The sequence below is a fragment of the Orcinus orca genome, chromosome 2 (genome assembly GCF_937001465.1).
Source record: "Orcinus orca chromosome 2, mOrcOrc1.1, whole genome shotgun sequence".
NCBI lineage: Eukaryota > Metazoa > Chordata > Mammalia > Artiodactyla > Delphinidae > Orcinus > Orcinus orca.
The window spans coordinates 131,084,831-131,095,887 of record NC_064560.1 but is presented as its reverse complement, the minus strand read 5'-3'; the positions used below and the strand labels follow the sequence as shown (position 1 = coordinate 131,095,887).

The 11,057-nt window shown below is 34.6% G+C and overlaps 1 pseudogene; it reads right to left on the bottom strand.

The window, feature by feature from the left end:
- Positions 1–8,407: 8,407 nt before the first annotated feature.
- LOC125963472 (peptidyl-prolyl cis-trans isomerase A-like) overlaps positions 8,408–11,057 on the bottom strand; it is a 37,260-nt pseudogene continuing 34,610 nt past the window's right edge.

The following is an 11,057-nucleotide window of genomic DNA, read 5'->3' as shown; positions in this document are numbered from 1 at the left end:
TAGGCCTTTTAAAGCATCTTGTGTTTTCTGCTGGCATCCATGAAACAGTGACAGGCCCCACACTCTTCACAGATCCTGAAACTACTAACCTACCTAAGAGAATCTTGACATCACTGGCATAATCTCTACCTCCTGTGCCTTTCCTCCCATGGAAGGAAGCCGAGAGAGGGCATGAGTCAAGTAACATGATAAACAGCTGAGAAGTTTGTCCATTGTCAAACATAACTTTGCAGTTGAATATATACCAGTTTGGCTCTATTCAAAAAGCAAATAAATCTCCTCATGAGCCATTATCGACTGCCTCCTAAGTTCCTGGCACTATTTTAAGGTTCTGGGAACACACAGAAGAAAACACCTTGAAAATTTACAGTCAATCTAAATATTGGTTTTGTTAAAAAAAAAAAAAAATGCAACTCAGCTGATTCAATTTGCTCCAAGCTGAAACTTGAAACATAAAGCAGTTTAGTACCTTGAATCTACAAAGCAAGTGGAATACTCTTTGATGTTAAGGCAGCTCAGCACTGTGTATTGAAAGCAGTGTATTGTATAAAACTGAAGCTCATACTTAACGTTTGGGATGCTTTAGTTTCCTACCCAGTATATGGAAAAATAAGGGCCTCATTAATACTGAATTCTTCAATTTAAATGTTTAAAAATTTAATATTCTTGCCTTTGTATTACTTCCCTTAAAGAAAATATATTTAGCTAAGTTACAGACCTCACTCATGATATCATCTAATAACCCCAATGAGACCAATATCATTAATGTTCTAGCAAACGTTGAGGTTTAGAAGATAGAAATATAGCCACCAACATTAGGTCTGCAATGTACAAATACTAGGGAAAAAACGTCCACAACCTCTAGCTTTTCTGTATTAGTGAAAAGAAAAGTAATCTTCCTCTTATAGATGCAAGGAAAATATTGTTGTTGTATATTCTTATTACATGTCTCTTCCACCTGTGATTATTTTACTAGTTCTTCTCAATGTGGCTATTCTAATATTTTATCTTGCTTTGACTCTTTTTCCTATTTACTCCAGGACTAAAATTCTAGCCCTACTCCAATCATTGGTCTTGTCAAAGTATGCCTTTTCTTTGCAACCCATCATTCGTTCTACTTTTAACAATAAATATAAAAAACTTAACACATGGTAGGCACTACTGTAGGTGCCAGGGACACAGTTAAGAACAAGGGTCCTGTTTATGAGGAGTTTACATTCTATTGGGTGTTGTATAAATAAAGAATATTTATAAATATTCTGATATCATAAATATCAGATTATGATAAGTATTATATTGAAAATTAAATAGCCTATGTATACAGGATTTTACTTTAAATGGATTGACAGGTAGAGAAATTAGCATGCACTGTGGTCATAACAGTAAGGATACAGCCAAACAAAGATCAAGGTAAAGGACATTATGGGTTAAAGATACAGATGGTTCAAAGGATTTAAGGTAGAAACCTTCACAGAATTAGAAAAAGAATAAAAAAATCTCAGTGACTCTGTGTGCAGAAATATAATAGGTAAAAGAAAGAATGTACAGAGGTTGGAAAGGAGCCAATTATTTCTTATGTTTACCATTATTAATATTTTTGTACAGAAGTGTGATTTATGTGTTTTTTTTTGTTTTTTTTTTTTTTGTGGTGCACGGGTCTCTCTCACTGTTGGGGCCTCTCCCGTTGCGGAGCACAGGCTCTGGACGTGAAGGCTCAGCGGCCATGGCTCACGGGCCCAGCCGCTCCGCGGCATGTGGGATCTTCCCGGACGGGGGCACGAACCCGCGTCCCCTGAATCAGCAGGCGGACTCTCAACCACTGCGCCACCAGGGAAGCCCTGATTTATGTTTTTAAAATGTGTGTCTATTATGCTGAGAATAGATTGTAAGGAGGTGGACAAGAGTGGAATCAGGACATCAACTGGGAAACTATTGCTTTGTTTTATTCAAGAGATAAACATAGTTTTGACTATGTTGGCAGTGGTAGGATAGAACTAGACATAGGATGGAGTTAGGATAGTAAAGGAAATAAGGATAATGCCCATATTTTTGGTTGAATTGCACTGTAAAACCATTTACTAATGGATAGAGACATACATTTGGGAGAAGAGTAGACGGAAACAAAGAGTTCTCTTTAGAACATGCTAAATTTGAGGTAAATAATGTGACCTAGTTATAGCTGGATACATGCATCTGTAATTCCAGAAAGAAATTAGAGCCAAAGACATAGGTTTGTGAAGCTCTCTCTTGCTCTTGCTCTTGCTTTCTCTCGCTCTTCTTTATTCCCCATCTGTAGATGCATCACTATGCCAATTTCCACTTTTAGCTTTGAAGCAAATCGATCTTTTCAATGATCATATTCTCTTCTTTGCCAACACTGTCTTAATCACAATAGTTTGGAATTAGTTTTGGTGTCTGACAGTGTAAGTCCTCCAGCTTTTCCCCTTTTCAAATCCACCTTTGCTGTTTTGCTCCTTTGCAATTTCATACCAATTTTAGAATTAGCTTGTCATTTTCTATAAATTCACCATACAGGTTTTTCACATGTTTTGTTATATTAATTCCTAGGTACCTGACATATTTAATATTGTTTTAAATGATATAGTTTATCAATAAATACACTGAAAGAAATTGTATTTATTTAGACCACCACTTTAGTTGCTAAGTCTATTACTGAAAGTTGTTTAAATAAAGCTTGTTAAAAAACAAGCAAAAAACCCCAAAACTAACACCCTAAAGCATGTAGCAAGGGAATTCAGACAGTGACATTATTTTAATATGCTTCTCCCTTCTTTCACTGAGCAGAACACACTTGGGGCTTAATTTGTGTGGTGCCAGAAGCTGGATATTCATCTACTTCAACTGAAACTTTTAAAAAATGCAGTCTCGTTACAGACAATTTGGAAAATCCAAGAAAGTTAGATAACAATTCTTATAAGCTCATCAAAGACAGTAACATTTAACTCTATTTCTTTCTAATGTTATTTTTTCTACTTATCTCATTTTCCTTCTGATGTATTTCTATCACTACTAAAGTAAAAATTTTTGATCTTAATGTATGAATATTCTAATTTCACTATTACACTTAAGAGTAAATACTTGAAAAAATCAATGTAGGAACTTATATAACCGACTCACTAGGAAATGAAACAAAAATATAATACAAATGTTCCTCAGTTTTATAGATTCCCTGAATTATCTGATTTCAACACACAGCTGTAATGTGTATGTATGACACTTTATCCAAAACATCCTAAAACCCTCTTATTTCTTGATATCCTTTTCATTACCCATGACTATGTAAAGGCATTCATTGTCATGGTAAGTAGGTATAACATATTACGTAGAGAATAGCCAAGATAAACATTAAACTTTTTGGATGTCAGCAAGTGTCAAATCAGAAACCAAACAAAATTTAGAGCCTAGAAGTATGCGGAATTAGTTGGTCAACTGGAAAGAGTGTCCTCCAGGGAAAAGAAAAGTTTGGCAGTGTCATTTCAAACTTTTACCTACATTCCAACCACCCCGCCACTGGCTGGTTTCCTTGATGCCTGTCATCTGGTTTTGATCTCTTCTCAACTAGCGTACAGAGTAGATCAGATTCAGGCAACATTCCATCTGGAATCCGTTGGGTCAGTGTATTCAACATGGAGATTGAATGGTAAAGCCTTGGCGATAATACTGACACAATATGAGAAGTTTTACATCTTGGATTGGATTTCAGCCATCCCAGCCACAACCTCCACCACTGTGTTATAAATTTTGGATGCAGCTATCTAACAGAAGGCTAACTGAGATTATGAAGAGACAACTGTTTGGCTCATTATAAAGTCAGATGTGTTCTTTGGCATTTGACTGGACAGCAGAGACTTTGACATTAACACATGGCTCATTAGGAATGAATTTGAGCTTGGCCTTTTGCTGCACTTAAAACAAAATATCTAATATAGAGAAGCAACTCCTTGAAAATGCCGATACAATCTCTTAAACATACATAGCTGTAATTTAAAATGAAGGCACCATTCCTCTAGGCATTTGCCATTAAGAGCATAGTGCGTGTCTTAAAACTGTGAAGCAAACAACGAAACAGCACAGGATCATGTTCCTTTTATCTTTCTTGTTCCTAGTGACAAATACAATGACTTTTCCTGTTCCTCCTAACTGTTTGTCATGTTCTAGAACAGGCTGTCTTGTAGTTTCACAATAGGGTCATGTTTACAGCATTACATTGTAGTTAATGGTCAGTTACCACTTTTATGATAAATTTGATTTTGCAACTCAGTTGATTCAATTTGCACCAAGCTGAAACTTGAAACATAAAACAGTTTACTACCTTGAATCTACAAAGCAGAATACTCTTTGATGTTAAGGCAGCTTAGCACTGTGTATTGAAAGCAGTACGTGTACTATTAGCACAAATTGTTGTTTTTAACTTACAGTGTTTATCGGCTTTGCATTTCTACCAAACTTCATCATTTCTGTTGCTTCAAGTACTTTCAACAATAAAATGCAAAGTGTTTCATTCTAAAATACTTTTAATATTATTTTCATTTAAGTTTGAACTAGTCTATGTTATAATCTGTTTTGCTGCTCTGAGAATTTAAGATTGCAAAGAAATAACTGCTGCTTTCATAATTTATGTATATCAAAACATGTACCACGTCAACTGAGAAGTGTGTCTGCCAGTCCTGTCAGTTATGTTGAAAATTACAAATTCCTTATACTTTGAGATATGTTTGTAGAAGCAAATATGATGCTCAAGGAAAGAGCATATCTATCACATATTTCATGGACAACATGACATGACTAAAAGCTTCAGAACTTGAGTAATGCTGAAATGCACAAAATGGGTTCATGTATTTTTATACCTTCAAGATTTTAAATGATAAAAAGATAGTATAAAAAGTCCACAAAAGAACAAATAAAATTAGTCTCTCTAAGCAAAGGAGTTTAGTTTGAGACTGAACCAATATCCACAACACACTCTTCTGCTGCTTATTATTGGTAGGGCCTTGACCAAGGCATATTTCATACTGCAAATGATGGGAATATTCTGCTAGGTGGAGTAAGAGTATGGCAAAACTTTCCTAAAGGGTCTCTCTGTCTTGTATTTAACTGAAATATATCCTAGCCAGAATTAATCTATATTCTGTTTTATTACTGTATGTCTCCATGGTTCCTCACAGGAGGCACTTAAATAGGTATTTTAAAATGACTAAGTAATCTTTTAAATGATTTTATCTTTGTACAAGTTTTCTACAAGAAAAATATGCATGGGTGAACCCAAATAAATAAGATCCCAGAATATGAAATGAAAATAACTACATAGTTAATAGCACTGAATAAGAATCAGGATAAGTACTTTCTAGATATGACCAATGATAAACTATTTAAGTTGTGTCTCATTTTTTAATCTGTAAAATAGAAAGAATGACATTTGCCTTCCCAAATTCCAAACTTGTGAAGACAATAGAAAACCTATGATAATACTTTACAAAAATTAGATAAGGCTTGGGAAAATGGCATGCATTTAGAAGACCCAACTTTGAAAAAATCTTGAAAAGATTTATGAAATTTCCTGTCTAAATTCCCAATAAAAAGTGTGCCTCTTGTAAATATGATTTATATTTTAAGAATAAGGAAACATAATTAAATTGGTAGAAATTTAAAAACTTTCCCATGCTTATTATTTTAAAGGATCATCATCACTCAATAATTCTGAGAAATCTGAGGTGGACTTCTTTCCTGAGCTGGAGATCACAGTGCCCCTGACCTCAGACACATGCTGAGGTACAAAAGAGTTTGGAATTCTCTGAAGAATCATTCATTCGGTGTGATTTCTGGGTTCTTCTGACCAACCTAGATCACTTCTCATTGAATAAATAAGTCTTTTACAAAGGAACCATTGTGAGTTAACCCTGTTTTGTATAGATGGACAATATGTCTATGTTGCTTGTTCTACAAGAAGAGTACAGAGAGAATCAACAGCTTGAAAATGTGCCTGGCCCAAGTATTTTAAATAGATTCATTTGGATTTGGAAAGCATAGAGTAATGCCAGTAAAGAGTAAACACGTGAACAAGGGAGAGATAGAGAATGTACAACTGAAGACGGGTTTTATAACTGTGACCAGTAAACTCGGTAAAAGATTATGAACTATCATAGAGAAATATTAAGGATATGTGTGTTAAAAAAATAATATTCTGCTGCTACTTGGCAAATGTTCATTCAGTTCTCAGTGTGGAAGCAGATGAAGACAAAGTAAAATGTCTCATTTGTAATGATTCCAGAGTTGAAGGAAATATGGATTTGAGGACTGACGCTTAAGAAATTGCTGTTCTATCAAGTACAGCAGATAACTACATTCAATTCAAAATGACTTTTATTAATGATTTTAGAGACTCTGCCACATATGCACACATATTCTTATTCATTAAAATTTTTCCAGTTGTGATTCACTTAAAAATTAAAAGGTAACTCTGTATTTTATGTATAAATAATGCATATGTCACCTGTGTAGCAGTAAGAAAAATGGAGTCCTCAACTAAAACAGCCTTTTCACATTTCCTGAATAGACTGTCTAAATTTTCTGCAGTATAACCTTTGAATTCACTACTATATCTAGAGTGATTTAAAAACAGTTCCAAATTCACTTAAATCCTTACCTAGCCCTCTCCCTGATCTTTAGCTCCCAAAATGCACATAAACATCTTCTAATAAGTTTCAGAAAAAATTTCCTGTTTATTCCGGAGTTCCCCAAGGTGTAAAAGTAAGCTAAGTGACTCTAAAAATGATGCGGGATTATATGTACATGTGAATCTTGGGAAGAGTAAAATTTTTCAATATCATTATTATTATATAAAAGTTTATTGTCCCTAAGTTTGCACTATATGCATTCTCTTATTCATCACCAGTTCTACCCATCAGTATCCCAAAGTCTGAAATTAAGAGAACAAAGAGAGAGACTTGAAAAATAATCCTTCAAAGTTATGCCACATGGATGACAACTTCTAGAAATGAAAGGGCACAGATGATTCTCAGCACACAGAATATTTTTAGTTTTAAGCTCCGTGGTCTGATTTCTACTTGACTACCATATACATTTTTATTTGTGAAGCCTTTATAAGTATATAGTAGAAGAACTTGTGCTCAGTTTTACACTGTCATGTACATTTGCCTTATTCTTTTTTACTTGTTCTTGACAGCGCTTCCTATCTTTTGGAATTAAATTTGAGACAAATCTATATCACCATCATTTCGCTAACAAGAGACACTTTAAATAGACATTGGTTACTGGTGAAATTGTAAGCAGTGACCTCTGAACGTCCTAAAGGAAAAAGCTCTCATCCACTGCCAGAAAAGGTCTCTCAGGGATATTCCTACTTGTACTTGGCTGGATTTCTGAGCCTGAGAATCTTTGTGCACTACAGAGAAGGTTATTCCTCCTGGTATAATCAGCCTATCAAACAGTCATTTATCCTGAACAATGCTGTGCTGCTGCCTACATTTAGTCTCATAGTGAAAATGAAGTCATTTCTCATGAAATCCCTTAATAGATATCTCCACAACTCATTATTTTTTATTGTAAATAAGGTGCTAGACAGTAATAAACATGATAAAATGTAAAATGCATTAATGTTTTTGTTAAATCTCAAGTTGGTGGTGTACCTTAAACCATATTTTTCAGAAAAGGTTTCTTATATTTAAACATATAGGGCCCAAAACTATCTTATTCAACAATTTTAGTTCCATGGATATGTAAAATAATTGACAAAGAAAGGAGTAAGGAAATGAGGACTTCAACATCAAGTATACTGACTGCAATGACAATACCTTACCATAAGGAGAGCTGAAGAGAAAGAATTATTTCCCTACAGGATAAGTTCCAGTTTAGTGAGGGATCAGACCTGATATTTAAACACAGTACTTGAAAAACCCATTCACAAGAGGAAAATCAAGTGTAAATAAAAAGAGTTTTAGCATTTGAATATCAACACAGATTTGGATAAATTTCAATGTCTTTATTTCAGAATTTTTGTTTGTACTATGCAAAGGATCAAGCAACTCCCTTCCTCATATAGTCAAATGATTGAGCTCATTCACAAAGCTGCGTATATTAAATGGTATAAGGTATTTGAAAGATACTTTTATTCTTTGATCAGATTTGGATAAAACTGCAGAATAGGTAAGATTTTTTAAATTGCTGTTTAGTTTTTATTTTATAATCATAAACTTAACTCTTCAACCTAGCTAGACTTGAAGGGGGATAAAGAAAATATGGAACCCAAGGAACAGTAGCAAGAGCACAAAAGTTATAGGATAATGAGAGCAGATGGAGGTGGAGGGGTATTCTCCTGAACTACAAGAGAAATGGTCTGGTGATTGAGATAAAACCTAAGTTAAATTTATTACAGTTGTTCACAGTGGGCAATGGTGATCTTGCTGGTTTTGCCATTCCTGGACCCAAAGTGCTCCATGGCTTCTAAATCATTTATAAACTCTTTTACCTTGACAAAGACCAACCCCTCAGTCTTGGCAATGCAAATAAAAAGTTGGAACTGTTTGTGTTGGGCCCAGAATTTGCCATGGGCAAGATACCAGGGCCCGTGTGCTTCAAGATGAAGCTCTCATCAAACTTTTCCCCACAGATGGACTTGCTGTCAGTGCCATTAAGGCATAGGAAGTCTCCACCCAGGCACACAGACCCCAGAATAATTCTGTGAAAGCAGGAATCCTAATAACCTTTCTTCCCAGTGCTAAGAGCACAAAAGCTTTCTGCTGTCTTTGGAATTTTGTCTTCAAAAAGCTCAAAGGGGACACTGTCCAGGGACTCATTGTTGATGGCGATGTAGAAAAAGTACGGTGAGGTTGACTAAGGCTGGTATGTCTCCCGGTGGCAGCAACAGCATCAGCAAAACCCAGAATAGGTAAAATTTTAATTGAACTCTCTATTCAACTTTTCCTTCTCATGTGTTCTGTCACATCTCCCAGAACAGCACTCCTCATGCATCTTTAGGCCTTAATATTCTCTTCCCCTCTAACCTTAAAAAGGAAAGCTGATAAACATATTTTGATCAGATTTCAATATCTCAATATTTTAATCCTCAAGCTATTTCCTCATTTACTTATCCTGAGTGCTATGGAAGAAACTGACATATTCTGCTGTGTTCTCCACTTCTTGCACATACATTCCAGCCTCTGTTACAGATATGTGTAGCCATATGACTGATTATTATCAAGAAATGGTACTGAAAGTGTTGTGTGTCACTTTCAGGCCATAGACCGTAAAACCATTTGGTGTCCTCTTTGCTATTTTTCTTCTTCCAGGTTAGGGTAGAAGTGCTTACGCTGACCATGGAGAATATACATCGAGGAAGGTAAAGACTGCGATAGCCTGCCTCTCTGAATGACCATATAGAGAATCACCCTTCTGTTGATCTCAAGTACCTACCTTTGGTCATTTACACAGAAAATCATAAAGCTCTGTTCTGCTTTGTTCCTTATCCACTTTCTGTTTCAGTGAGATTATGTCACTTTAATACAAATGCTTATAAAGATCATTTACATATGGTGGAATTTCAAACACCCACACTCATAGGTTATAGAAAGAGGAAATTTTGCTTAGCAATTCATCCTACATATCTTTCCATACTGGTGAGAAAAAATTTATTTTACTGTTGTAAAGGCTGCATAATATTTCATTTTGCCATATTTTATTTAACTAGTTTCCCATTGATAGGACATATCATACTCCATTCTGTTATATATTTAAATGTATTCAATGCTTACTGAAAGTCCTTTCATACCATAGTTTTATCATCCCTGATTTATTTTAATTTATATTACATCAGTTGGCTGAATTTTAAAAATTTCAATTTTTGTCAGGAGTGCTTGGATGCTGTCATGTCCAAGCACATTATGTGTTTGAGATTTTTTTGTCTTTATATTTGAAGGAGAACTTGGTGAGGCCAAAAAAAATCTTGGTTTATGCTTATTCTCTCTTAAGATTTGTAAGATAATGCTCCTCAGTCATCTTATGCTGAATGTTTTAGTGCAAAGTACTGAGACAAACTAGATTTTTTCCTATATTTTTTGTAATGTGTCTTCACCTGAATACCCATAAAACTTTATCTTAGTGATAACTGAAAGCAGAGGCCTCCCTGCCCATCCCAAGTTTCCACAGAATACATTATTTCACTCTACTACTTCAATACTATATAAGGATATAGTAAATATTTACAGCCCTCTATCAATTCCTCTTTCATCAGTATGCCATTTGATCTGGAGATTCAAATTTTAATCTAATGACTATAACTACTCTTTCGTAGTGTTAATAGTTTTCAGGAGCTTCACTTATGTCTTAAGTTGTATCACCTTTGCCTAACATCTTTATATATTACCATCTCTTGGGTTTCATTCATTCATTATCTACTGCAAATTAACATGATTTTTCAAAAGTGACATTTCTTTCCTTAACTCACTTTTAAGATGTATCCTTTCTAATCCTTATTGCTTTTAATTTGTTTCACTTATTTTATATCTTTATTTAAAATTTAGGTATCCTTTACAAAAGTGAAAACATTTATTACTTCCTAATATATTCTCTCTTCTCGGTTATCAAATATTTTTCATTGCCTTTACTTTCTTAAGAGTCATACTCTCTGTTTTATGATAGAGAGTAGTATTTATCTGATTGTTTTATTATATAAAAGTTCCATGTGTCTTATTTTTACCATTTACCTAACTTTTATTCATTATATTTCTCTTGTCTACTAACCTATCAATGGATGCACTTCATGCTGTGCTGTCTTTATTATTAATAATATTTAGATAAGCAAAGACTGTCAAGAGAAACAATTTGCCTAAGGATAAGTGATAAAGGAAATTGGGAAATAAACTGGAGGCAATAAGGAACATACTTCCAAAATACAGAACTGGAGGACAGATGTAACTAAAGAATGTTCCAAACAGACAAGTCATCTTTGTTTTCTGCAGCACAGATCCTTAACTCATAGCAATGGTCTGAAGTTAACGTGCGATTTGAAAAAGATATAGTGT